Source organism: Crocodylus siamensis, chromosome 1, assembly GCF_052110815.1.
Source record: "Crocodylus siamensis isolate JL-2025a chromosome 1, ASM5211081v1, whole genome shotgun sequence".
Classification (NCBI taxonomy): Eukaryota; Metazoa; Chordata; order Crocodylia; family Crocodylidae; genus Crocodylus; species Crocodylus siamensis.
The window spans coordinates 420,715,355-420,738,166 of NC_143395.1; the positions used below are offsets into that span (position 1 = coordinate 420,715,355).

Consider the following 22,812-nt stretch of genomic DNA (forward strand, 5'->3'; position numbering starts at 1 on the left):
CCAGTCCTTACCTGTGGTCCCTTTCTGTCTGCTTGCACCCGAGTGTTGCCCCAGGGGCAGCTCCCCGACTTCCCAGAGGCGTTGGGGAGGTCTCAGGATCAGGAGCTTCTCAGTAGCTTCCCTAGCAGAGGGGGTCTGAATCCTGCAGTCTGACATCAGGCAACATGTGCACTGAAGTCAATGTGGGTTGTGTTCAACACAGGGGCAACTTTGTCAGTAAGGAGCATGGCTACGGGCCAGGGTTGGCAACCCTACGTGATTGCAGCAGTGGTATTACCACACAGTGCCCCCACCCCAGGGCTCTCTATGCACCCCCACACTCTGACACCCCTAACCACACTGCACACGGTCCTGCACCCTCCCTGGCCCATCTCCAAGCCTTACCTCACCAGTGCTGCTCCCCAATCCTGGCATGGACCTCCTCCCACTCCGTCACCCACTCCTGACCCTCAGCTTCTTGTCAGCCACCCCACCCCACCCTGTGCCTTTGAGATGTGAAGCTGTTACAGGCAGGGGACGGCCAAAGGGCCCGAGCGGCAGCACATGGCTGGGGGAGAGGAGAGGTCTCAGCAGGCTCCTGCGAGCCCCAAAGCCCTGACAAGAGCTCCCTGCAGGGCGCTGGGCTCCCGCTCACACACTGGGGACGGTGCTGTGCTCTGCCTGTTTATCCAGCTCCCTGTTGATCGATTACTTATGGAGGACTCAAGTTTTCCCATGGAGCTATTGGCCCTGTGTTGTTTTCCATATGTTATATGGGACACCAGCAGAGTTGCAGAGAGTTGGCAATTGTGGTACTGACTGACTCATGTCTTTATTTTCTCTCCTCCCCTTTCCATCCTGGGACCCTTGGCAGAGCTGGGTAAGTTCTGGTTTTGGTGCTTTCAGTGTCTTGTCTGCTGACGTGTCCTGTGGGATTGTGCCTGGTTGTGTGACCTCTGGTTTTTGGGTATTTCAGGACTGGCCCGAGCCCGACAATATGCAGGTAAGTGAAGCCAATGCTTCCTCAGAGACTCCCGGTTCTGTCTCCCCAGGTGCCTTTGACTTGCTCTGCCCCGACACCCTCTCACAGGCACTAACAAGCAGAGTCACGATGTCCCCGCCTGTGTGCACCGGAGACAGGACATTCCCCAGAGAATTGGCTCTGGGCAAACACTAGGGTCACCAGATCTTGGTGCAGCTGCTCTGGATGGGGCCCTTCAGCCTCCTGCTGCTGAGGGGTTGAGCTGCTCCCTGCTGACACCATCCATGGGCCTCATCACCCCTCCCTCTCTGTCTAGTGCAGGGCAGGTACTGGGCAGAGGGCCAGGGAAGCCGGTGACTTCCTGGGGTCACTGGGGTGAGCAACAAGGCTGCAAACCTCATTTACCAGAACTGTGAGATCCGCTCCAAGGGAGAGAGGAGCTGCACCCACCCCAAGACCCAACGCCCTACGTGCCCCTGCTCAGCTGCCAGGGCTCCGGCTCTGTCCTGGAGAGGCCACAGGGCAGCAGGGGCTGGGGCAGGGGCGGGGCAGGGGCAGGGGCAGGCTGCATTGTGAGCCCCTGCCACTCACGGGGCATCAGGAGGAGCACAACAGTCATGGCTGGTTCCTGCCAGGTGCTGGTACTGTGACTGTTTTTGTGAGAAGCAAAGTGATGCTCAGCATCAGTGCATGTGACAGGATGTGGCCACCAGTGTGCAGCTGCATGTCGTCCAGCAGATCCAGGGGGACATGGCTGAATTCAGCCCCTCTGGGCTGGGAGTCTCAGGGACAGAGTAGGAGACCTCCCCTGCCCTGAGGGGCTCCCCGTCCACAGGGACCAGGCACACGAGGGCAGGCCCATTCTCCCCCTTCTCCAGCCTGAAGCCCAGGGACCTGCAGTGACGTGTCCCAGGCTGCACAGAGAATCAGTGGCTGGGCATCTGGTCTGCCAACTCTGGTCTCCTGGGTCCTGGCCCCCACCTGAAGCCCAAGCCCCTCCAGGCCTCCTTCAATGCAGGGGGTCTTGTCCCGATGCTCTGTGCTGGCACTGGCCCCATGAATGTGAATCAAGCTTGCCCAGGGCTCAGGGCTGGGCACTCGGTGGAGGGGAAATTGCTGGGAGGCCTGAGGTTAGGATTGGGTCAGGAGGAGGAGGTGGAGGTTGCTTGTGCCCAGGATCCAGGTGTGTGCTCCAGGCCCGGGGACAGCAGGGGAGATGGACGCAAAGGGAGCGTGGGAGGCAGTGCGGGGTAGGAGAGCTGCAGGGTGACGGGTAGAGAGGAGCCTGGGGGGAGGGTCGTGCTGCACTGGGGGCTGCAGGGCTGAGAGGATGGAGCCGCAGCCTGTGCAGGGGCTGGGCAAGCTCCGGCCCTGGGGGCTTGGCTGGAGGCTGGGGAAGGAGGGAGGGAAGGAGGAAATACTCCAGTCAGGCCTGACAGGCAGCACTCCTGGGGGATCAACCAGCTGGGGCATCAGGGGGGCCCTGCTGCCCTCCGTCCTGGCTGCCTGGGAGGGGCCGCAGAGCCCCCTGAGCCCCCCGGGCCCTGCTCTGCAGGCTGCTCCCTGGACTGGTCTCAGGGGGCTCCTGGCTGCAAGACGCTGGTGCCCAACCCTGGCTCAGGGGCCACATCCCAGGGCTGCAACAGCCCAGGGCAGGGGCCAGCCTGTGCGGCGGGGAGGGTGGCAGTGGGCTGTCCGGCTGAGGGGCTGCCTGGGGGCTTCTTGTCCCAGCCACGCAGCCCCCACATCCCTCCCTGCCTGCCGCTTCCTCCTGGTGTCCCTGCGCGTCCTCTCCCGGACACCCACGTCCTCTCCCGGCTGCCGTCCAGGCTGTGCCCAGCTGCTGCTTGTGCCATCAGTGCCCAGGGAAACCCCTCTGCTTTTCCCGCGGGCAGCTCTTGCTCAGGCCATGTGCGTTGCCTGGGCTTTGGGCGATGGCTTCTGTCACTCCAGGTCCCTCCCTCCAGGAAGGGGCTTCATTGCTCCTTCCCTGAGGCAGCAGGAAGGGCAGAAAGCAGCCTCAGCCAGGCCTGGGGTTGCCCAGAGAGCTCGGACACACCAGTTCAGGCACCAGCCCCTCCCAGCAGCGATAGATGCCGACCCAGATGACTGGGTCCCTGCAGCTGTTCCCTGCCCAGGATGGTGCAAACCAGCAGTCAGTCCAGGCCCGACCCACACAGAGCTGAAGCCAAGAAGCTGCTTTCACGTGGGCCTGGTACTCATGCGCCTGGGTCTGGGAGGGTCCATCCAACAGACCTTATAGGGGCTTTGGTGGTGCAGGTCAGCTCTGTTGGGTGGATGAGCCCCGAGGTCCTCATGGATGGCAGGGGCTCTGCAGTGAAACCCAGCATGTCCCACTCCTCACACGCACACAATCACAGTCATAGCACGAAGCACCGGGAGGGACCTGTAAGATCACCAAGTCCAGTCCCCTGCCATGGGCAGGAGGGAATTGGGCTCAAACGAGCTCCATGAGGTGCTTGTCCAGCCTCCTCTTGAACACCTCCAGGGATGGCCACTGTACTACCTCTGCTGGGAATGTCCTCCAGATTGTAGTTACCTTTATGGAAAAGAAGTTTTTCCCTATGTCTGTCCAAATTTTTCTCAACTAGCTTGTGTGAATTGCACCATGCCCTCCTGAGGGGTGCCTTGCATGCACAAGCCCAGCCAGTCAGCATCCCTTGTGGGCCAGAGGAGCCTGGACCAGACTGACCATGGGGAGGGCCCGCACTGGGCCCGGCTGCACCCAGACCAGGGTGCGAGATCTCCCCACCCTGCAGGGACACCCCAGCCCTGCCCTGATCCCGGCTGGTTGTTGAGTGAGCAGGGGCTGTGGGGCGCGGGGGTGGAGAGCACACATGGTCCCTGGGGCTGTGAGCCAGTCCCTGCCAGCACTGTATATGCCGGGGGGCCTGGGCATGGCTGGAGGGGAGTTGTGCAGCTCACAACAGGGGACAAATCCCTCTGGGAGGAGAAGTGGGGCTGGCAGCTGTCTCTGTTTTCAGCGGGGGTGTTGGGTGGGCGCAGGGGCCGATGTCCTCCAGTGGGCAAATGTCACAGCGGGTCTGGGGACAGAGCAGAGGGGCAGGTCCGTTCACACTGGTGCTCTGAGCAGACCCCGTCCCAGGCTGCTCGTCCTCCCCAGCCCCCCTGCACAAGCGCTGCAGGAGTCTCCAGCTGTTCCCAGGGCTGCATTTCCACCAGGCCCCAAGGTGGCCCCGGAGCCCCGGTCCTGTTGGGAGCCACTGGGATTTCTGCCCCTAGGTCACTCCCCTGTGTTTGGAAACTGCATCTGGACGTGCAGCTTCTGGCACAACGGAGGGGGCCAGTGCGGCAACTGGGCCCCCGGGCCTGGGACTGCGCAGTACTCCGGGGGCAGACGGCCCCGGTGCCAGCAGTGTCCCAGGGCCCGTGTACACGGGGTGTCCCTGTCCCAGTGCAGGTCCTCCGGTGGAGACCCCTAGAGCAGACACAGGCGGGGGGTCCTGGGACATGTCTCTTGTGAGCTGAGCCCAGAGGTTTGGGGCAGTCAGTGGGGAAATGCCCCCTCCCCGCTCGACTGCCCCAGACTCACCAGCAATGGGCCCTGTTCTCCGGTGCTTAGTGCCCCGTCAGTGCCCCCCTGCCCTTCCCCTTCCCTCCCCACCCCTGCGCCCAGCCCCATGCACGGCCCTGCCCTGGGCTGGCTCTGGGGAGGCGCTGGCTGTGGGCTGCCCTGGCTGCAGTGCTGTGCCCACAGGCTGGGGACATGGGGGTCCCCCGGGGCAGAGCAGCCCAGCCTGGGGTGGGGGGGCAGGCACCCACCTGCTGTCGGCAGCAAACCGAGTGACCCCGGCCCAGGCACAGAGACCCCCGGGCCCTGCCCTCCGCTCTCCCTGCCTCCCCTCCCCCGGGCAGGCTGCAATGGGCCCCTCTGCTCCCTGCTGTCCCCCAGCCCCTCCCCCCTCCCTGCAGCCTCCCTGCCCCCCACCCCCTTCCCCACAGTGCCTGCAACACCAGCTCATGGGGTGGAGCCCACTCCCCTTGCCCCCCAGGCAGAGCAGCCCCGCTAGGTGTGGGGGAGGCGCAGGCAGGGACCTGCTGGGATGACATCATGGCATGCCCCTCCCCCTCCCGGGGCCTGCCCTGCCCCCACCCCATGTCCCTCCCCCCTCGTGGCCCCAGCGCCCAGGCCGGGAATGCCCCGGGGAGGAAGGGGCCGGTGGGGACGTCCCGCTTTCCTGTCCCCCCATTTCCTGTCCCCCATTTCCCCGCGGGGTGACGGTGACTCCCAGCCGGGACCGACCCGCGATTCCTGGGACGCGGCGAGTTCCCCGTGATCTCGGGACCCGCCTGCCCCCGCCCTGACCCGCGACTCTCTCCCCAGCGGACGTGACTCTGGACCCAGGGACGGCTCATCCCCAACCTCGTCCTGTCTGAGGATCGGAAATGTGTGAGACACGGAGACACCCGACAGGATGTGCCCGACACCCCCGAGAGATTTGACACTTATGTCTGTGTCCTGGGCGCGGAGGGGTTCGCGGGCGGGAGGCGCTACTGGGAGGTGGAGGTGGGAGACAAGACGCCGCTGGGACCTGGGCGTGTGCAGGGAGTCTGTGCGCAGGAAGGGGGGGGTCACATACTGTCACCTGGCGATGGATACTGGGTCGTGTGGCTGCGGGATGGGGGATACAAGGCCTACACCTCCCCCTCGACCCCCCTCCCTGTGAGCGTGCGGCCCAGGCGGGTGGGGGTTTTCCTGGACTACGAGGGGGGCGAGGTCTCCTTTTACAACGTGACCGACAGGTCCCATCTCTTCACTTTCACCGACTCCTTCTCCGGGACCCTGCGCCCTTACTTCTGTCCTGGTCTCAATGCTGGGGGCACCAACGCGGCTCCCCTGACCCTGTGCCCGGCCCCAGCCCAGCCCTGAGCCAATCCCTGTCCCTGCCACGACCCGCGGCACAGACTGTCCCCCCCCCCGCGCCCGACTGCCAGCCCCTCGGTGCCCCCGGGGTGGGGGGGGCTGGGGTCTCCATCCCAGGAGCTGCTCCTGCCTGGACCCTGCTGCTGCCCTGGCCCAGGGGTCGTCTCCCAATCCCCCATGCACAGCGCCCCGCTGGGAGGGACCGGCTCCAAACTCTCATCCGTCACTTCCACATCCCTGCATCCCTCGGGGTTTTACCTGGTTACTGTGTTCCCCTCTCTCAGCGCTGTCCCCCTTTCCCCTCCCTCCCTCCATTCCCTTTTATATTTGAAATAAACACCTCTGCATTGCACACCTGCTCTCTGCACATCATTTCTTACCCTCTGGTGAGCTGAGTGCTTGCTCCGGAAAGCTGGTGCATCTGGGATTCAGCAAGTCTGGCGGTGCTCAAGCTTTCTGGTGTGCGAGTCCAGGGCCACGCACCACGGGCCTCACGTGGGTGGGACGGCACAAGCGGCCCAGGCCCCGCACACGTCACACTGTGCCTGAGTGCCCGGGGTACAGGGTGCCGGGGGTGGGGGGCAGCAGGGAGGGGAGAACAGCATCCCCAGCGGTGCTCCTGGCAGTGCAGCCGCTACGATTTTTTCCCCTCCTGCCCCTGGGGTCGGTGCCCAGAGCGTGTGCCCCAGTCTCCTACTTCCCTCTGCTACTGCCGGGGGCTCCCAACACCTCCAAACTTTCACCCAGCACCAAATCACTGGACCTGTGGGGATGGGTGACTTGGCCTGCAGGCAGGATCTGGCCCATGGGCCAGGGGTTGAGCCCTCCTGAGTCTACAAGTGGCATCTCTATCCTGCCGTCTGTCCAACTTCACGCTAACACAGCTAGCTGCCTCTCTCAGGCCACATCACTGGTTCTGCACTGTTTTTAGACTCTTTCAACTCAAGGCACCCTCAGAAAATGTCTTTTCCCCCAGGAAACACTGCTGGGGCCAGCACAGTGGCTAACCCCAACCTCCCCTACCCCACAGATTATTGGTGCTATACTATATAGACAGATGCACCAAAATGCTCCGTCACTTGTAGCAACAAGTCTGCACACGTCTACACAGCAAAGCACTTTCTATTTTATACTGCTGCTTTTATTACACATTTACCAGATTCAGAAAGGAGGCGGCAGTGAAAGCTGAGAAACATCCTCATCTGTTATGTGTTAACCAGCACCAAGCGTGCAAGACGAGACTTGTCCTCAGACATGTGCTCAGTCGGTTGTGTTTTATGCAACAAGGAGCAATTCCTTCGATGGCTTACCTTATACTGCAGTGTAAGCCTTCCCAGAGAAGCCCTGGGCACCTGCCCAATCTGAAAAAAAAAGCATTTTCCTTCCAGACAAGATCAGGAAATGACAGAGGATCCTCTACCCTGAAGGGGCAGAGCCTCAGCTGAGAGACGTTGTCATTGCTTCCCTGCACTGAACTGAAGTCAGCCAAGGGTCTGTCCTGGGGAGAGGTCCGAGCTCAGCATGGCCCCAGCTCTACGCAACAATTTGGAGGCTCTAGATGCGTATTTGTGCATGTGATCGATATGTCCCCGTCCCACCAGAGGTGCAGGGAGCTCCCGTACAAGAACAGAGCAACTCAGATGAGAAGTGAATTAGTGATGTGAAGACTAAAGCGTGTGCATCTGGATGGGGCCACCGCTTTCCCAAGGGACCTCTGTGCAGCAACCGAGCTCATGTAACACCGCAAGCATTGGACCAGGGGTTGGGGGGACAACAGCTCTCCCTCTCCCGAAGCCCATCGTTGACATGTGCATTTAAAAACAGTCTTTACAAGAGAATTAAGAAAAATCGACTAACAATGTTCGCCAGTGGAGAGAAGCTAAACCTTAATGTCACCTCTGAAGAGATCTACTGCTCCGTGGCTATGTTTATCTTGAAATTGGTCACTTGAACTTGCTCCCCGTACTCCCCGTACTCCAAGGCATCTCGAGGATTTGGGCTCATTTCCAGCAACATGCGACCTTGTCTCCATCCGCTCTCCCTGCGACAACGAACAGCCCCCGCGTTCGAACGGTTGCCAGCAGAGACACCGCGCTCCCTTCTCCACCAGCATTACTAGCCGCGCCAGGAGGGACGTTAGCAATGCCTACATCTAACTTACAATTAAAACAAAAGTAATTAACCCTGTGCTCTCAGCTACTATACTGAGATTTAACCTAACAGCTATGGAGAATGTCATTCGAGCTCTGGATTTTCTATACCTAACTACAGAGCTGGGGACTGACTTTCCCTTAGAAATCTTAATTTTTATTCTCCACGTAGACAATGTAAGCTCCCTTCCTGGCATCATTCACTGCCTACACTTTACATTTGGAAAAAATAAATCATTGGAATTAGAGTCATATTTGGAAGACTGGTAAAATGCAGCTAAATATTCAGTATAAAACTTAAATCTCTCAAGGGACAGCCACACAGGTCTGCTTCTCATGGGCACGGTTTCCAGTAGCCTGAAGACACCGCTCAGCACACGGCCCTGAACCTCGGGGCTGTCTGGATGCAGGGGAAAGCCCCCAGGAGCTTTCCACCAAAAAACACAAGGCAGACGTGGAGGGGAGGAGGAGGAGGTGTGTACCATTGCTCATACGTTACACACCAATACTTAAAAACTGGATTTGTTGCTCTCACTTGTCCTGTAACGAGAATGGGAAAGATTGTGATTAAAGAGACAGGGAGTAGATAAATTAAAAGGAGCACGGGGTTAGAAATAAAGAAAGGAAGAGCAACATTAAAGGGAGCATGCTCTGCAAAGGACAGGCTCATTTGAACACCACTCTTTGAAAGACTTCCCCTAAAATTTCCCTTGTGCTACACAATATGCTGACATGAAGAGCACATTTCTGTACCTTGTTTCTCTGCACTTTGCTGCCACAACTGAGTTACACGCCATGCAGATGCAATACTGCCTTCCCCAAGGAGCTGCAGGGAGCACGCTGCATTCAAAGGGAAACCTGTGCAATGGGAGCAGAGCGCACAACGACTCCTGGGAGGGCACAGGGTGGGATTGTTTTCTTGTTTTAAAGTTCAGACCACTTGGAAGAAGACCTGACATGAGAATATAACAGCGTACAGGTGTTGCACTCGTATGTGGAGCACGACCCCATTGAGAGCGGACGAGACCTACAACGAGCAGATCTTTTCTGTCTGCAGTGGTCCACGATTAGGCATTTCCCTGGCACTGACCCCGTAGAAGAGTCAACACGGACTAAGGTAACCACCTGCACTTCAAGAAAACACATGTGAAATGATAAAATAAACCCCCCAAAAACTTGGGCAGACTTCCCCCTTCGGTGCACAGAGTGGGGGAAGGCATTGTCTTTGAACAGAAAGTCTTTATTCTTGAATCCTGACATGGCCAAATCCAGGGTCTGAAGCAAAGCTGCCAAGAACGGTTTCAAATGTAAATGTGGCAACAAAAAAGTGTGTTTTGTAGTTGTTCCTCTGTGTGCTCCAGGGTAAATGTTTGCAGCAGAAGGCTGGGATATCTTCCATGGATTTAAGAAGGGTAAGATGCTTCAGAGTTCATACTCAGTTAGGATAAATTCAAAAAAAGAAGGCTGAAAGGGATTACTGAATGAATTATGGCAATGAATGATACAGTATCCATTGTGTGCTTTAATTAGATATATAAAAGTTAATTGTACAGTTCCCCTTAATTACTGATTTAAAAACAGCTGCCAAGCTGTGCACGGAGGACACAGCTGCATTGCAGACATGTCTGGGAGAGCGCCGGAGTGAAACCCCTGGGAGGCCTGGAAAAGCCAACTCCGGACTGTGGGAGAAGCCGGCTGGTTTGACATGTCTGCTAGTAAGATCAAGGGTCATCCAGTTAACCACCTTGATATGAGCCGCCCTCGTTAGGATTCAGAGTCAACACACCGATGCATGCACAGGGCAGCTACGAACTTGGAGCTAGTCACAGACTTGTAGGAAAAAGAGGCTAAAAGGGACGCGGGAGGTCAGTTCGTCTATCTCCTGCTCAGGGCAGGATCAGGCCAGTGGGAACCGTGCCCCACAAATGTCTGTGTGACCTCCACGGCGACCCCTCCCCAGACAGACTTCACAACCTCTCTGTGTCCGTGTTTAATCCCCCTCATTGCTAGCAAGCCCTTCCTGCGCTTCGGCTCCGGAAGGCGTCGGCACCAGGAAAGTTCGGCAGTAACAGCCGCGCAGCCAGCGCGACGGCAAACGATTGAGCTGCTAGAATAAATCCAGATTGCCCCGAACAGAAGCAATCGAATCGATCCTCATCTCCATGTGCAACCCACAGCCCTCATCTGCCCCACGGCTGACCCCCGACCGAGTCACGGCCACGCGGGGCTGCTCTGACATCTCTCCTCCGGCAGCTTTTCTCCTGAGCGCCACGGCTGGAGAGGGGGGTTGGCTGCAGCCGTGTTGGGCTGAGGACGTGGGCAGGCCCGGTTCCTTGGGCAGGTGTGATATCTCCTATTACACCAACTAGATAGCTAGAGAAATTGTTCATTGCCAGCACTGAGGCACAAACACCCTTCTTCAGGCACAAGGAAACTCTGCCTGATGGCTGGAAACTTAATTAAACAGGATGCTCATCATCACCTTCCTGGCTGAAGGAAACGGCCTTTACATCTGCCACAAAGGTGTGGTTAGCTGAAAGCCCCTGGTTGTCCGTGCAGAAATATTGCTGGAGGTTTGAAATCTCTGGCATCTTTGCAGAGGAGCAGCGACACGAGCGGCTACGCCTTCCCCTGGACGGGATTCGTGGCATCAGATCACAGCAGGGCGCGCTGGGTTTGCTCGTAGGGAGCACGGCGCAGGACTCGGTCTCTTCTGTAACCGCACGGGGTGAGGAACGGGTGTGCTGGGGGGAGCAGATCGAGGCCCCCAGCGTGAGGGGGGGACCAGGGCTGGGGCAGGAGCAGGGCCGGGGGCAGGCGCTGCCCAGGCGGGGCACGGTGCAGCACAGAACGGAGCCGCGAGTGCCTCATCCGGGGGGCGCGAGGGGGAGGTACGCACCCCCGGGAGAGGCATGGGGGGCATGTGCCCCCAGTCTGTACACGGGGCAGGGGCAGGCTGGGGTGTGCTGGTCTCTTCCTGGGGGCAGGGCTGGGCCCGGGCTGGCTCAGAGTAGGAGGGGTGGGACGGGTAGCAGCGCTGCGGGGGGGGCGGGGTATAAGGAGGCTACGGCAGATTTCGGGTGGCTGCGGCCCCATCCATACACCCCTGTCCCGGTGCTACCAGCGCCTGCCCCAAGCACAGCCCCACCCCAGCCCCCCACCAGAGAAAGGCTGACACAGCCCCCAGCTCTGCCCCCAGCCTGCCCTCGCCCCATGCACAGATCTGGGGGGCACATACCCCCAGCCCCTCCCCCGGGGGTGCATACAGCACAGGAGCCGCCCCCTCCCCTGTGCCCTGTGGACGAGCCGCACCCTGTCCTGCCCTGGCTGGGCAGCCCCTGCCCCTGCCCCTGCCCCTGCCCTACTCCCCCCTCCCTCGATCTGCCCCCAGACACCTTCCCCCAACACTGACCAGCCAGACGCTGCGGTCCAAGCTGCCGGGCTGCAGACCAGCCAGCAGATCCGTATTGCCCGCTTTGGTATCGGCCATCCGTATCGGCCCCAAAATCTTTATCGATACAGCCCTAATAAAACCGGTTGCCCACATCCACTGCCAATCATTAAACCAGGCTCCTATCCAGACCCGCACACACCCACCTCCACCAGTAAGTCCCTCAGTTCCTAAAACCAGTTTCCCTTCAACCATCATTTCTCAGCCCTTCTGGGGGGTGGAAAAGAGCCCTGCACCAATTAAACATACGGTGAGTATGCGGGGACAATGATTATGCCACCGCCAGTACGTCGACCCCTCCAGACCAGCCGCCGCCTGAACCGCCCCCCGCCCCTGCGCTTCGCTTCACGAGTGGCTCGACCTGGCCGCCTGCTCCTCCCAGTTGATGGCAGGGTAGTTCATATCCCCCATGAGCACAACATCCCTTGCATGCACGGTCTCCCCCAGCTGCCTGGAGAATTGCACATCCAGCTCTTCCTCCTGATGTGGTGCCTGTAGTAAACCCTACCACCAGCTCCCTCCCCCCGCCCTCCTTGGAGCTTGACCCACAGGGTCTCAGTTAAGCCTTCCTCTGGTCCCATTTGGAAGTAGAGCTGGTATACTGGTCCCTGACACAGAGCGCAACCCCCCCCACACACCTTTTTCCCCTTCCCATCTCTTCTAAACAACCTAGAGCCCTCGATGTCTACTGCCCAGTCAAAAGTTTCACCCCACCATGTCTCCACCAGGCCACCCAGGTCGATTTTACTACTTGCAAGCAGGAGAGCAAGCTCGTCCCGCTTGTTCCCCAGGCGTCTTGCATTAGTGAAGAGACACCTTACTCCCCCGAGGGAGCCCTGGGCACCCCCCGCCCCTTCCTGAGAGACAACTCGTCCCTTGGTGTATACCTGAGCTCTTACCTGGGCAGGTCCTACACCTGCTGAGTTGTCTCTTGCTCCCGTGGATCCCCGTCCCCCGGTGAACTTAGTTTAAAGCCCGGCGGAGGAGGTGAACTAGCCTGTAAGAAGACAAACTCTTACCTTTGGGGGAAAGATGGAGACCATCACGCCCCAGGACGCCCTCTGCTCTGAAGTGCGGGTCCTGACGGCACAGCTTTGCGTAAGACAGGAAGCAGGGAGAAGAGGGGGCCATGTGCCGCCACCGCCAGCCCAGCAGGGTCTCCCCAGCCTCCCCTGCTAGCACCCCGAGGGGAAGGGCCCCCCTCACCCCGCTGTAGCCCAGGGCCCCAATACACGTTAAACCGTGGGGGGGGGGGGGAGGGAGGGCGGATGACGACACATGGATCTGCACCCGGAGCCTGTCATTCTGGATGAGCAATGTGCTAGTACTGTCTCTAAACATGCAAGTTAAACATTTCATCAAAACATCTGTTTCACGCCTAGTAGGGAAAGCACACGCGTGTTCATGTTCGCTTTGACGTTGCAAGGGGCAATATCCCCTCCGCCTCCGGGACCTGCAAGTCTGCACTGCCCATGGCACTGAGATCTGCCTGATGGAGGCAGTTTCCCCAGACATTTCATTGTTCCTGGCACTTAAAAAAAAGGCAAAAAAAACCTGGCAGATGTACAAAATGACAAATCACTGGTCCAGGCAGCCAAATCCGGCGTGAGGACACCAGACTCCGGAGGCGCCGGTTCACCTCACAGATGCAGGCATCTCTGCCACCGACGTGAGGTGAACGTGGATGCAGGGGGAGCGGTGGACATCGTCTTTCTGGACTTTCAGAAGGCCTTCGACACTGTCTCTCACCCCGTTCTTGTTAAGAAAAACTGGGGGCTGTGGTGTCGACCCCCACACAGTCAGATGTGTCACCAACTGGCGGGAGGGCCGCACCCAGAGGGTGGTGGTGGTCGGGTCATGTTTGACCTGGAGGGATGTGGGCAGTGGGGTCCCCCGGGGCTCGGTCCTTGGGCCCGCACTGTTCAACATCTTCATCAGCGACTTGGACGAGGGGGTAAAAAGCACACTGTTCAAATCTGCTGATGACACTAAGATGTGGGGGGATGTGGGCACGCTAGATGGGAGGAATAGGCTGCAATCAGACCTGGACAGGTTACAGGGGTGGGCGGATGAGAATAGGATGGGATTCAACACAGACAAGTGCAAGGTGCTGCACCTCGGGAGGAACAACCGGCACCATACCTACAGGCTGGGGAACTCCGTCCTTGTCAGCACGGAGGCAGAAAAGGATCTTGGAGTCATCCCTGACTCCAAGATGAACATGGGCCGGCAGTGTGGGGATGCGGTCAGGAAGGCCAACCGCACCTTGTCCTGCATCCACAGATGCATCTCGAGCAGGTCCAGGGAGGTGACCCTCCCCCTCTATGCGGCACTGGTCAGGCCGCAGCTGGAGGACTGCGTCCAGTTCTGGGCGCCGCACTTCAGGAGGGACGTGGGCAGCATGGAGAGGGGCCAGAGGAGGCCACTCGCATGGTCAGGGGGCAGCAGGGCAGGCCCTACGAGGAGAGGCGACGGGACCTGAACCTGTTCAGCCTCCACAAGAGAAGGCCGAGGGGGATCTAGTGGCCTGTTACAGACTAGTCAGGGGGGACCAGCAGGCACTGGGGGAGTCCCTGTTCCCCCGAGCACCGCCAGGAGTGACCAGGAATACGGTCACAAGCTGGCAGAGGGGAGATTTAGACTAGACATCAGGAGGCGCGACGTCACGGTCAGGGCGACTAGGACCTGGACCCAACTTCCAAGAGAAGTGGAGCTGGCTCCTACCCTGGAGGGGTTTAAAAGGAGGCTGGATCTCTTTCCTGCCATGGCAGGGGGTCGGACTTGATGATCTGCTCCGATCGCTTCCGACCCGACCAACTATGAAACATGGAGACATAAACACACTCACCATGCCATGAACACAGATGCATGCACGCACACACACGGACAGACACATGCACACATGCAGATGGGTGTGTCCCTGCCATGAACACACACACGGACAGACATGCATGTGCACATGCAGAGGCACACACTGGCTTACCATTTGGCATGTCTTCCCCTCTTTTCATTTAAAGCTGCTTCTGCTTCCTTTTCTGGCCACAAAGAGTCATTTGAGAGCGGCAATCTTGCTTGGGTAGACTGGACGACGGGAGCAACTAGGAATGACGGGAGCAGAGCTTCACCAAGCCTTCCCAACCAAGTGTGCAAAACTTTCTTGGTTTGGGATTTCATTAGAAGCTCAAAACACAGACCACACAGCTCAGAAGGTTTCTTAATTGTACAAAGTGATTTGGGGCCAAATCCTGCCACACTTGTACAAACAACACTCCTATCAAGTCACATCTGAGCAAGGACTTGACAGTCCACACCCTTTGTGTTGGTTCGCTTTCTTCTGAACAGACCTTGCCCCTGCCTTTGAGCACAGGGCGGCAGCCTTCCTCTGACACCGACTGGACCTTGCGACCCAGCCACCCGGGCTGCGCAGTCTCTGCCCTCTCCCGCAGGGACCTGCCCGGTGCCAACCCCTCTGGGGCCAGGGTTGCGTCTCCCCTAGGGTCTGTAGGCACTTCCAGAATAGAAAGTGAAATCCATAAGAGACAGTGACATGCACATTTGTGGTTAAAAGAAGCAAGGGGAACAAGCATGCTTTGTTTGTTCACCCAGAAATTACTGAACCCCAAATAAAAGACCAGATCTGTTCAGTTTTGGGGGCAGCATCCCAGTCTCTGTCAATGTAGGCATGATACAGTTAATTCTTTGTTTATACAAATAAGCCTGGGTGTGTGTATATACATACATACATACATACATACACACACACACATTTATCATATATATGGATGATTAAATTTACCACATCCTCTGAATCCTGACTGAGGTTTTGCTGTACAGCAGAAAGCCGCACTTACTTCCCGAGGACTGTTCTGGACTCGGAGAAATCCTGACTGGCATCTCCTGAACCATTCCAGGTCTCCACATTTCCATGCCTAAATATCAAAATGAATATTTTAGACAGTTATTAAAAGAACAGTCTATGTCGGAAAGGTAAGGCAGTTTATGTCAAAACCTTGCCCAGACAATGAAAAATCAAGATTTCTCTATTCAAACTATCTTAGAGAAAAAAGAGGAAGAATATCATTCTCTTTACTCCCCTTACTCCTAATGTCATCCGACTAACATTTTATATCAAGTTCATGAATGAATGGACTCCGATTTGACACCCGCTCCAGAAAGACCCACAAGCCTTTGGCCGAGCCCTGTGACGTCCCTGCACGCTCACGGCCCTTACTCTTACCTGCAAACAACTTGGACGCAACATTGGAGAACAAGAACTCGCCCATGGACAGGACTGGGTTAAGTCTGATCTGCACTGAAATGATGGGTTTTTATCCCATTTCCTGGACTCACTTTTATAAACCTTAGTTCCCTTCACTGGTTAACTGCTGCTTTTCTCCTCCTTGGCCTCTTCAGTCCACTTTCCCCTCGTCTCAGCAGTCCCCCTCTGCCTGCCTCTTCCTCCCCTCTTCCCTCGCCTTTGTATCGAAGTGACTCTATTCCTTTCTGGTCAGTCCTCCTGCTCTCTGCAAGTCCGGTCGCAGCAGCTGAGGAAGGCCGACAAAAGCCTGCACCTCTCTGAACAAGTTAGTCTCCCAGGTGCCGCCCTGCCCTGCCTTGTGCCACCCCTAGCAGTGGGGGGAAGGGAGCAGGGGCCCAACAAACAATCCCTGGATCCTCCAAGTGACCCCACAGCAGAGGTGCTAATGATTTGCAGCAGGCTTTGGGGGCAGGACAGTCAAAAACTCAAGGCAGAATAAAGAGCACTTCTCTACCAGTCTGAACATCGAGATCAAGTAACACTTCATTGCTAACTCCACCTCAACTTGGATTCCTTGGAAGTCAAAGTGTTTTCTGTTTGAGATGTGGGATATGGTGCCCGTGGACATCAGCGCTCCCAAAAAAACAGTGCCAGAGACAAGAGCCCCTGGTCCATCTCGTCCGGCTCAACCAGGATTTCCCTGAAAACCAAAGCTGTCGGTGTGCTGTCCCTCCACGAGAGCAGAGCTGGAGGAGTATTGCGGCGCAGGGTGAGGAAGGGATGATGCTTTGTGCCTCGGGGCCTGTGAAATCCCTGTTCTGATCCAGCAGAGCCCGATTCATGGAGCAGAGTTGTGCAGGGGGGTAGCGATAGCCTGGATGTGTTAACGCGGGAGTTTTCCAGCAGTGTGTTCGGCGGTTCGGAGGACTGCTTGCCTCCAGCTCTCCTGCCTTTCCACTGAAGGACCAAACAGTCCAGTTTCCTGACTTGGGCTCCTTGTCTGAGGAAGCACTGGGATGGGAGGAGGCATTTCCAACCCTGTTTCAGCTGACTTCGTCAAGCTTGATAGAAATACATGCCTCTCATTTAGCTTCTTAAGTATGCCTTCTTCACCACTACTTGAGAGCATTTCTTGCCATGTCCCAGCAGCAAAGGCCATCACAGCTTCCTCCACAGCTCTTGGCTCTTACCTGCTGAGGAGCACGGCTAGGACCTCGCCAGGAGAAGCGAAGGCCCTGTATCCGGAGAAAAATGTGCTCATGGTGATGACCTCCTCCAGCAGTGTCTACACAGTTTTGCACGGCCTGTGAAACAAAAGATCACAATCATGACATGCCGGGTGAGCAGCCGCCCTGCTCCGACCCAGTGCAAACCCCACGTCCACCCAGCGCCGGAGCGGGGGGGTCCTTGATCAGAAGTACCTGTCGGTAGAGGAGCTGGAGAACTAAGTCTTGACCAGATGGACTCAAACACGTGTTGTGAAGGAAGAGTGTTAATCCCACTGGTCCAGGCAGATCCCAGAGGTATCCCTGTATTTTGTCTCCCTTTGTCCCTCTTCAAGTTTTACCATTGTGACGCGTGTCGCGTTCTCCGGGGCTCCCCGCGGGCACGTCTCGGCCTTGTCGGCCACACCGCTGCATCAGCCATGGGTGTGAGACCCGGGCTTGGCTCGCACACGACCTGATGGGACTCACGAGGAGGGGCTTCAGCCAGGACTGGCCCCTGCGAGGGTTTCCCTCCAGGACACTGTGACAGCGGATGAGGAAAGGGACTCCAACAACAGCTCCCACCTCACACCATTTCTTGTCCGTGCACAGAGAGCAGACGGCCCAGGTCCATCTCACACGTGTCCCCTGCGGTGACTGTCACCGCTGTGTCTGTAGCCGGGGGGTCCCGCTGGCTCCCAGCTCTGAGCTGGAGAAATGCACTGGGTTACTTGCCGCCTCCATTGGGCCTTGTGCTGGTGTGCGTCCTCCCAGGCTCTCAGCATTTCACCACCTTCACGGGCAACTTCCCTCAGTTCCCTTCAAGCCCCTTTCCCTTTCTGGAGGATGAACTGTTTAAACAGAGCCGCGTCCTCGACCTCCCTCTTCTGCCTTTGCTCACACAGCCCTTTCACCAGGGCGGTGGCTGACGAGGCTCTTTCCATGGATATCATGTGCTCACTGGGCCTGGAGGTCTTGCTCCTCGTCTACCATCCTGATTTTTCCTTTCCTGCCTGATTCTTTAACGATAATGACGGTATCTCTTTCCTTTGAGATGAAAGCACTGGGAGATGGATGCATCTTGGCTGAATGATTGTGCTCCAGATTAGTCCTCGAGAGCTCGCTGTCTTCAAACACCGGAAGGTGGCCGCGGAGAGGATGGAGACGTGTCCTGTTTGCTTCAGCCACAGAAACAGACTCAGAGTCAATGAAGAATTGCAGCAGGAGATATTTAGGTTTGAAATTAGACCTTTCCCAATATATGGGGGTGATTTCTTTTTGAGCATTGAAACAGGCTCCCCAGAGAGTTGTGCAATCCCAATGCTTGCAAATGTGTAAGAGCAGGTTCGATGCTTGGCTGGAGGGTTTGTAGAGGATGATCCTGCCTTGTGCAGGGGGTGACTACACGGCCTCCCAACGTCTCTTCCTGCCCCGTGTTGTATGACTCGATGACCTCTCGGTGTGCTACTAAAGGGACAGAACCAGCGGCACAAAAAGATTGTATAAAATCCCTTTTGTCACATAAGAGCAAAACACATGATCCGTTTTTATACAGGCTCCACGGCCTTGTTTGGAAAAGGGGGTGAAGGAGCAGAATAAAAAGTAGGTTTTTCACCTTGGTGAGATCAGTTCATCTCAAACATTTTTAAAAACAACTATAAAGCAGTAGTGATGTGCTAAACACCTTGGAGATTGGTAGTGTGCTCTCATGAGGACATGTGAAGTCTCCGAGGGCTGATCTGAAGGCTGGTAAAACGGTATGCTTTAAGCACTAATCATAATGTATAGTTCATTGTAGGGCTGGAATTTGCCATTGTGTATATCCGGCAGGGGTGTTTTTGCCCTTTTTTTAAGTGCCAGGAACAATGAAATGTCTGGGGAAACCGCCTCCTCGATCAGGCAGATCTCAATGCCATGGGCAGTGCAGACCTGCAGCTCCCAGAGGCGGACGGGATATTGCCCCTTGCAACGTCCAAGCAAACATGAACACGCGTGTGCTTTCCCTACTGGGCGTGAAACAGATGTTTTAATGAAATGTTCAACTTGCACGTTTAGAGACAGTACTAGCACATTGCTCGTCCAGAATGACAGGCTCCGGGTGCAGATCCATGTGTCGTCATCCACCCTCCCCCCCCCCCGCGGGTTCATGTGTATCGGGGCCCTGGGCTACAGCGGGGTGAGGGGGGCCCTTCCCCTCGGGGTGCTGGCAGGGGAGGCTGGGGAGACACTGCTGCGCTGGTGGTGGGGGCACATGCCCCCCTCTTCTCCCTGCTACCTACCTCCCCGTCCCCCATTATGGCTAAATACCCATGAACGCAAGTGTGCACACAGACAGGCACACACGCTACTCACCACCGGGGCGAAGAGCAGTGGGTGCACACGGATGCACATGCACCCCTGAGCGTGGGGGTGCAGCCCCTACAGAAAGGCACCGCCGCCACTGCCGGCAGCGTCTGGGGGGGTCGCCGACCCCTGGTCAGCGCTCGCCCCCCTCTGCCGGCAGCGCCAGCGTCTGTGGGAGCTCCCGCTGACCTCCGCCACTCTCCTCCCACGCCGCCGCGCACACGCGTCCTGCATGACTCACCAGCCCTCTGCACGGGTCATGCCATGCACACAGATGCATGAATGCACATGGACAGACACACAGACATGCAGACCGGTGCACACTCTACACACTCACTCTCTGCACATGGACACACAGACACAAATACACTCTTCCTGCCATGAACACACACACACACACACGCACAGACAGGCATATGCACATGCAGAGAGATGCTCATGCACAAACACAAAGGCACACACACACAAGCACGGACACATGCACAAACACATGCCTGCATGCATGCACACACACACACCCAGGCACATGCACACAGGCATACCCCCCAAGGCACATGCGCATATGCACACACACACATGCACACAAACACACACACATAAACACATGAACGCACACAGACATGCATGCACAGACACACACATGCATGCACAGACACGCACACACGTGCACGCACAGGCGTACCTGAATGCACACAGACACGTGCAAGCACGCACACGAACCCGCGGGCAAACACGTGCCCGCAGACACACGCACACGCACGCACGCCCCGGGAGCCGCGGGGAGGGTCGTGCCGCTGCGGCCGGCTCCGCTGTGCTCGCCCCGCCCCCGGCCCCGCCCCCGGCAATCCCCCCCCAGTGCCCGGGCTGGCTGCGGGGGCGGGGCAAACTCCCCCCGGTGCACCCCCGCAGCCCCCCCCCGCCCCCCCCGGGGCCCGGGCTCCCGGCGCCGCCGCCTCCCCCCCGGCCGGGCCCTGCACACGGGGGCGGGGGCCGGGACTCGCGGGACAGACGGGCCGGCCCGGGGTGTACCGGATGGGGGCGGAAGGGGGGGCCGTGGGGGGGCGCCGAGCACTGGTGTTTTCCATGCGAGGGGGGCTGCAGGGGGCGCGGGGCGGGGGGGCAGCCCGGCGCAGATGCGGAGAGTCGGCGGTGGGCGCACAAGACCCCGCTGTCTGTCTGTCCGGCTGCCCCCCCCCACGCCCCCCGCCCGGCAGAGCCGGCCTTCCCCCGCTCTCCCCCCGCGTCCAGCTGCCCCCCCCAGGTTGGCGCGGAGCCGCGCAGCGGGTGCCCGGGCAGGGCGGGGGGGCAGGCGACAGGGGGCGCGGGGGTGCCCTGGGCGCGTCCCCGGCCGTGGCGGAGCCGCGCTGCATGCGCACCAGGCCGGGCCCCGCGGGTCTGCGCGCCCCGGGGCTGGGCCGGCGTCGGTGCGGGCAGCCGCTCGGGCCCGCTGCACCCTCGGGTGGGGGCACCCGCCCCCCCGGGCCCGGCTCCTCTCTCCTCCTCCGGGGCGCTCGGGGCTCCGCTTTTCGTCCTGGCGTCTGCTCCCAGCGGTGCCGCATCTCGTACCTGATAAGCAAAAACACTACCAAGGATTCTTTGTGCTAAAGTATCACTCTTTTTTCTTTCTTGGCTAATTTACTGTCTTTTTTTTATACTAAATCACACATACCTTTAATTTTTCTCTGCTTTTTTCATGTAGATTACAGAAGGTGTAATTCAATTGAATAAATTGTAAGAGTTCTTGTTTCTGCACACGTGCCCAGGAGGGAGAGTATATAGAGCCGGCTGAGAAGTTTCCTCGGAGGTGGAGTGGTCTTTTGTCTTCACTTCAACTTTATTTGCAAATATACTTTTTGTGTTGCTAATAATGTGTGCCTGAGGAATTATTATTCGCGAGCCTCCAAAAGAAATGAACCGCAAATTTTTGCGCCAGATTCTGGCGAGCCAGCCAGGAGATTTTTGGACGACCCCGAAATCCAGTGACAAATCGTCTCCGGCACGACGGGGAGTGCACACCAAGCCAACTTTTTGGGCTCGCCCTAAGGTCTGAGACATGAGTCAGGATATTCGGGACGTTAAAGGCTCCTGTGCAAATTTTTAGTTTCTGGAGTCGCCAGGCACACATTCCGGTATTTTGATCAAGATCTCTCGGGTATCTGAGTGAGTATATGAATTCCCTTTGCCCAATCTGGTGTATGGATCCAAAACAAAGGATGTGTATGTCTGCTGAGAAACTTTTGGCTTGGCTCTCATTGTAAACCATCTGTTGTTAAGGGTCTTCTGGTATTTGGTGTGCCTTGGGCGCACTCTTGTGGGCAAGTGGGTACGGGTCGCTCCCAGGTAGAAAATCCGGATACGCCCTTAAAATTCATGTTATGTCATTTTAATAAGTTTGCAAAGCCGGCAGATTATGGAGTGAAGATGAAAAAAATGATTTAATTAAGTTTTGTCAACTTGAGTGGCCAACATTTGGGGTCCACTGGACCCCAAAATGATCCTTTGTAGTAAAAGAAGTGATAGCTATCCATGAAATAGTTATGCAGAACGGGTATTGGAATCAGTTTCCTTATATTGATTGTTGGTTGTGCGTGGTTCAAAATCAACCACCTTGGATTAAAAAATGCTTAGTAAAGTCTCATGTGATGGTTGTTAAAGGAAAGACTGGAGGAGGACCACCTGCACTCCCTGAGTCTAACGAGGGGGGGGATTCTGAATTGGCTGAGTATCTGACCCGCTCTCCGGTTGCCCTGTCAGGTAGTGAGGATGAATCAGACTTCTCAGGATCCAGTCCCTCTGCACCACCGCTCCCTCCCTCAGGAAGACTACCACCGGCGTATCAAAACATACCTAATGATTCAGAGCGTGAGCCTCAGCCAAGTGCCCCATCTGAATCAGGGAATAAGGGCTATTATTTGCGCAAGCCTGTAGAATCACAGCCAGTGTTGAACTGCCCGATGCGAGAGGTTATTGGAGAGGGGGGCAATGCAACTTTTGTCTACACCCCATTTAGTACTTCAGATTTATTTAAATTGAAGAATCAGAGCCCCTCTTTTCGTGAAGACCTTGAAAAGATGAGGGACCTGTTTCGATCTATTGGGCAGATTCATCGACCCACTTAAGCTGATGTCCAGATGATGCTCCAGACCCTCCTGACCCCAGAGGAAAGGAGATTAGTGTTGGGAACAGCAGAACGCATTGCAGTAGCCAGGGTAGAGGCAGAGGGAGCTGCTGGTCATACCTTGCGTGATACCTGTCCTGTTGAGGAACCGAGATGGGATAATCATACTGCAGAAGGAAGAGAGCTGAGTGCACGGTATCTGGGGATTATAGTGGAAGCAATAAAGAAGGCAGTGCCTCGGGTTACTAATCTGTCTAAGTTGTAGGAAGTGAGACAGGGAAGAGAGGAGGATCCCTCATCTTTCCTCGGGAGGCTATATGAGGCATTCCGCAGGTTTTCGGACCTAGATCCAGAAGCCCCAGATAATCAGCGCATGGTAAATCTTATGTTTATTGGTCAATCCGCTGCTGATATCCATAA

The 22,812-nt window shown here is 57.2% G+C and overlaps 2 long non-coding RNA genes across 7 annotated transcripts; one reads left to right on the top strand and one right to left on the bottom strand.

The window, feature by feature from the left end:
- The first annotated feature begins 6 nt into the window (after window positions 1–6).
- On the top strand, window positions 7–6,199 carry LOC149875554 (uncharacterized). Its single transcript, XR_016439700.1, has 3 exons — window positions 7–859; window positions 956–982; window positions 5,328–6,199. It is a non-coding gene; the product is annotated as an uncharacterized LOC149875554 (long non-coding RNA).
- A 1,424-nt stretch (window positions 6,200–7,623) lies between these two features.
- On the bottom strand, window positions 7,624–19,903 carry LOC149875555 (uncharacterized). Of its 6 annotated transcripts, none has more exons than XR_016439688.1 (5): window positions 19,284–19,903; window positions 17,148–18,398; window positions 15,320–17,030; window positions 14,452–14,566; window positions 7,624–12,465 (listed from the first exon to the last, which is right to left on the bottom strand). It is a non-coding gene; the product is annotated as an uncharacterized LOC149875555 (long non-coding RNA). The 6 variants fall into 6 exon arrangements; XR_016439686.1 differs by having other exon boundaries at window positions 15,320–15,397; window positions 15,706–18,398; XR_016439685.1 differs by having other exon boundaries at window positions 7,624–10,761; window positions 12,368–12,465; window positions 15,320–18,398.
- Between the last annotated feature and the right edge of the window lie 2,909 nt (window positions 19,904–22,812).